Genomic DNA, 6154 nt, shown 5'->3' with positions numbered 1-6154 from the left:
CTGTCGGTCTCTAGAGGCTTTCAATCGTTCACGAATCTGCACGATTTTCTCTGTCGTTTCCCGAATGATCTCCGGACCTGTGAGAGTGCTGTCAGGAACTCGTCCTTTAGCTAATTATGTGTCACCCACTTCAGCCCAGCACAGAGAGGATCTGCACTTACGACCATAGAGGGCTTCAAATGGAGCAACCTTTATGCTCGTGTGATAACTATTGTTGTAGGAGAACTCGACAAGGGGTAAATGACTATCCCATGCCTTCCCAAAGTATATCACGCAGGCTTGCAGCATATCTTCCAAAGTTTGAATAGTCCTCTCACTTTGTCCGTCGGTTTGCGGATGGTAGGCTGTACTCATGTCCAGCCTAGTTCCTAGGGAACTTTGTAGCGACTGCCAGAACCTCGAAGTGAATCTACTATCTCTATCTGAGATAATGGATATGGGAACACCATGCAGTCGTACGATTTCTCTAATGTATGTTCTAGTGAGTTTCTCCATCTTGTCAGTCTCTTTGATAGGTAGGAAGTGTGCGGACTTTATTAACCTGTCTACGATCAACCATATGGTATCGAGACCACCAGTTGTCTTGGGCAACTTGGTTATGAAGTCTATTGTGATCCGCTCCCACTTCCATTCAGGTATATCCGATTGTTGAAGTAGACCTGATGGTTTCTGGTATTCGACCTTAACCTTGGCGCAAGTAAGGCATTTACTCACAAAGGTAGCAATCTCTGCTTTCATGTTAGGCCACTAGTATAACTTTTTAAGATCCAAATACATCTTATCTGAACCTGGGTGGACGAAATATCGAGTGTTGTGAGCTTCGGTCATGACCAAGTCTCTGAAACCACAGTGTTTCGGTGTCCAGATCTGACCCATGAGGTATAAGGCTCCGCCACCCTTGACTTCCAAATTCTTATCCATCCCTCTCAGGGATTCACTCGTCACATTTTCAGGTTTCAAAGCTTCCAACTAAGCCTCCTTAATTTGTGTGGACAAGTGTGAATGGATAGTCATAGTCAGAGATTTGACTCTACGACCAGTGTATCCCTTTTCGACTTAGGGCGTCAGCTACTACGTTGGCCTTGTCGGGATGATAACGAATTTCGCATTCGTAATCACTGAGTAGCTCGAACCACCGTCGTTGTCTCATGTTGAGCTCCTTCTGGTCGAATATGTGTTGAAGGCTTTTGTGGTCTGTGAAGATAGTGATTTTCGTACCGTACAGGTAGTGTCTCCAGATCTTCAGAGCAAACACTACTACTCCTAACTCAAGATCGTGTGTGGTGTAGTTGTCCTCGTGTGTCTTCAGTTGTCTTGAGGCATAGGCGATGACCTTACCTCGTTGCATTAGAACACAGCCGAGCCCCTGGTTGGATGCATCGTAATAAACCACAAAGTCTTCTATCCCTTCGGGGAGGGATAGTATCGGTGCGGTGCATAAGGCTCGTTTCAGCGTTTGGAACGCTTTCTCTTGCTTCTCTTCCCAGTCAAAGGCCACGCCTTTCTGGGTCAATGTCATAAGCGGTTTCGCAATTCTAGAGAAGTTCTGAATGAACATGCGATAGTAGCCAGCGAGGCCTAGAAATTGACGAATTTCTGTAGGCGTCTTCGGTGCTGACCAGTTCTCAATGGCTTTGATTTTGGAAGGGTCCACGTGTATTCCCTCTTCGCTAACCACGTGACCTAAGAATTCGACTCTTCGAATCCAAAATTCGCATTTCGAGAACTTTGCATAGAGTTTCTCTGATCGCAGCGTTTCTAAAACCTGTCGCAGATGTTGACTATGCTCCTCCTTACTACGAGAGTAGATAAGTATGTCATCGATGAAGACAATGACGAACTGATCCAAGTAAGGACGGCAAACCCTATTCATTAAATCCATGAATACTACGGGTGCATTGGTCAATCCGAACGGCATCACTACAAACTCGTAGTGTCCATAACGAGTTCGGAAGGCTGTCTTCGGAACATCCTCCCCTAGCACTCGTAACTGGTGATACCCGGATCTCAGGTCAATCTTTGAAAAGAAATTCTCCCCTTGAAGTTGGTCGAACAAATCGTCTATGCGAGGCAGAGGGTAACGATTTTTTACGGTTAACTTGTTAAGTTCTCTGTAGTCGATGCACATACGGAACAATCCGTCTTTCTTCTTGACGAATAGGACCGGTGCTCCCCAGGGTGAGAAGCTTGGTCTAATAAAGCCCTTACTGAGCAATTCGTTAAGTTGACCGGATAGCTCCTGCATCTCAGCTGGTGCTAGACGATAGGGCGATTTGGCTACTGGGGTAGCTCCTAGGACTTAGTCGATTCTGAACTCGACTTGACGTTGCGGAGGTAATCCTGGGAGTTCTTCTGGAAAGATGTCGGGAAAGTCGCTTACCACCGGGATGTTCTTTATGTCCTTCGTCTCTTGGTTCACATCGACAACATGAGCAAGGAATGTGTAACGCCCGTAGATCCGGGCTAGTCAATTTAGAGACGATAAGCATCAAAAACGACTTTTTGATGGAAGATTATTTAGAAGGATTAATCTTAACCAAGTTGTAGTATATGTCTCAAGGTTTCCGGATATATAAAGAATGTCGAAATCCGAGTTATAACGAAGAAGTTATGACCTGTCGGAGTTTCGCAACAAACCAGCACGGTGCCGAATGTCGTAAAAAGTGAATTTTTGATAAACTACTTTTTAGCCTTAGTAATCTAAACGAAACTCGTAGTGTTCGTTAAACCGAGAAGTTCGATAAAAAGAACGCCCAAATCTGACTTTGTATGAGGAAGTTATGATTTTTCTAAGTTTCAGCTTAGCAGTAGACAGCTAAAAACTCGAATTTTAGATCGAGTGATTTTTAGCCGACACGACCTAAATGAGAATCGAAGGTCTCGTCATTAGTAGCACAACGGTAAAAAGTCTGACGAAAACGGACGTCGGATGAAGAAGTTATGAATTTTTAACGGATTTCCTATCCCGGTCTGTTAAAAATAATAATATAAAAATTAAAGTCAAAATTAACCGACGAAGTCTAAACTAAAGTTGTAGAGCGTAATTTTACCTACGCGTGCATATAAAGAACGTCAAAAACGGAGCTCGTATGCGAAAGTTATGGATTTTAGAAGTTTTGACGCGAAAACCGAGAAAATTCGCATAGTCACGTTTTTGCCACGTCACCTTCGCTGAAAGAGTGCCACGTGTCCGAAATTGGTGAGTCATGCAAAGCCACGTGTCGCCTTCCCTCGCATGAACAGTAGCTGCGTGTCGGATTCTGATTCGACCGAAGGGAGGCCCAATCCGAAGCTCGTAGCTGGACCGAGCCTCGCACCGCCTTAGCCTCCGAGCCTCGCAGATAGACCACTAGACCTCGGTCCAATCAGCAGCTGCCACCGAGGCCTTCGCACGTGCAGCCACTTGCGCACCCTCGCCTGCGGACCCCACCACCACCAAACCAACTTCGGACCCTATAAATAGAAGGGTCATGCGAACCCTCCCGGTTACTTTTGAGATTTTGCCATTTTTGATCCCTTTTTCCATATTTTTACTATCCCGACATCCCCCGAAGCCCCGGTACTTATTCCAAAGCCCGAAACACGCCCTGAGATTCTCGAGAATCCCGAAAAATTTATCTTTTCGGTTTTGAAGCCCGACCTTTCGCAGAGCCCGGTTTCTCAATAAAACTCCCGGTTTTATTAGAAACGATCGTTTTAAGAAACGAATTGCTGGCCGATTTTCATTAAATCAGGTGAGTGTGTAGTCACTTTCATCTTACACATAAATATGAAGTATTTTATATAAAATATGTGATATGTGTATATATGTTGTTTGTTTATTTGAGATGGATGTTGAATGAATGTTTTATACATGTTTAAAATGATTTAAAATGTATATGTATTTTATCTTCAAATATGTTGGGTAAAACATGGGTAGATAAAGTATGAGGGATAAAAGTACAGTATAGATGTACGTTGGTAGCTATGAATTTAGTACAGTATAGATGTACGTTGGTAGCTACGGATTTAGTATGTTGGCAGCTATGGACTTAGTGCCTGTTGTATAAACCTTGGTGAGATGTGACTTCGTGCCTATTAGATAAACCCTGGCGACTATGAGACGTAGTGCCTATTAGATAAACCCTGGCGACTATGAGACGTAGTGCCTATTGTATAAGCCCTGGCGACTATGAGACGTAGTGCCTATTGTATAAACCTTGGCGACTATGAGACGTAGTGCCTATTGTATAAACCCTGGCGACTATGAGACGTAGTGCCTATTGTATAAACCTTAGCGACTATGAGACGTAGTGCCTATTGTATAAACCCCGGCGACTATGTGACGTAGTGCCTGTTGTATGAACCTTGGGCAGCGATGGACTTCGTGCCTATTCCTTAGGATGAATCCTTAGGAATGAGTGAGATTTGATTCTTAGGGTAAATCCTTAAGAAATAAATAAGATAATGGGGATTGGGTAATTGGGTTGATTGTTTGATGTTTAAGCATAATAAATTATTTATTGTGGGTCGAAAACCCTATATGCTCACCAGGCTCCCAAGCGTGACCCACTCAGTTTGTTTGTATCACAGGTATCGATACGAAGTTACTTTACACTGAGAGATTAAAAGAGATGTAGATCACTAGTGTAAGTGAGTGTAAGTTATGTTTATGCTTATGTTTCTATATTGACGATGACATCCCAATGGTTTAAGTGAATAAAATACATTTCTTCAGAAATGATTTGATAATATAATTATCATGTTTTTATGGGAATAAATTCCGCAACACCTTTTAAAAGGATTACTCTAATTTTATTTTAAAAAGCATAAGCGAAATCGGTCTTTTCTGGCCGAGAAATTAGGGGATGTCACAGTTGGTATCAGAGCATTAGTTTAAGCGAACTAAGAAATATCCTACGATTTCTAGACTTAAACTTAGAATGCTAAGTGCTGATTGTGAGATGAGTGTCTACCATATTTTAGACACGAGCACTAGTTTATTTTAGGAAGGATTCCTAAAATGCTTTTATGTGCTAAATGTTTTGTGTTATAGCTATAATGATGCTATTATTTGTTCGGATCTATGGTCTGTTGCCGACCGGATCTGGAAACCTTATGTGTGTAGGATTCTAAGCGTATGATTACGAGATTAGAACTAACATGTAAACGTTTCGAAGTGATAAGGAGATTTATACGTCTATCGTAAATAAGGCTTTCCTATCTTAAATTCTCGCCCGGTACACCGAACGCCTGCTTGGGTGTACAAAACATTATGGTGAAGACTCGTAGAGAATTGAGTAGATGGAGGAAATGAAAAGCTTATGATAGTGAATGATACCTATCAGAAGATATCATAAGAGTGGTATCTTGCCTTTAGAATATGTCTAATAAAATAACGGAACGTTTAGAGGGATACGGTACGTCTGAAGTACACCTCCGATTGGCAGGATGATGAATGGTTGGTGTAATTCTTGAAGTTGTCCCATCGTCTGAAATTTCCATCACCAACCAAGTTGAAGTAGAATTGATGATTGAAGATACGCGTGGAAGAAGTCCTAGTAGAGTCTAGGAAAATTCTATGATTAATTGGACGCATTCGTATGTGTTAAATTGTTTTGTGATTTTAGGACTTGGGGACTGCGAGACAGTACTAGGGACGAGTATGAGTAGGTGTGAATAGTAGTAGAGATCTATACTACTGGAAGCACATGACTCACGCTTGGATCAGGGAAAGTCACAAGGTTACCAAGAAACTAGTGATTGATTCTGTTTTATTCGGATATGTCATTACCCTTGTCTTTCCGTTAGCCATTTCTACAGTGAACGGTTCTTTAAGTGCACGTGATTTTTTCTTAAGCAAGTAAGCAAATTTCTGATTCACGAAACTCCTCTCCGCTCCACTATCAAACAATATGCATGTATAAGAGTTATCGAGGAGAAACGTACCAGTGACCACTGTAGGGTCAGCAACTTCTTCCTCGTGGCCTATAGCCAAAACGCTTCCCACTCCGCCAGCATTCCCTGCCATAGGGCAGTTTCTCTTGTAGTGGCCCACCTCGCCACAGCCGTAGCAAGCCTGGCCCACACCAGCGCGGGGGACTTGGGTGATTGGCCTTGCCGGAGCCTTGCAGAAACGGGCAGTGTGCCCCTTCCTGTTGCAGTTAGAGCACTG

This window comes from Lactuca virosa, chromosome 1, assembly GCF_052849685.1.
Source record: "Lactuca virosa cultivar CGN04683 chromosome 1, Lactuca_virosa_CGN04683_v6, whole genome shotgun sequence".
NCBI classification, from domain to species: Eukaryota; Viridiplantae; Streptophyta; class Magnoliopsida; order Asterales; family Asteraceae; genus Lactuca; species Lactuca virosa.
This window is presented reverse-complemented; position numbering follows the sequence as displayed.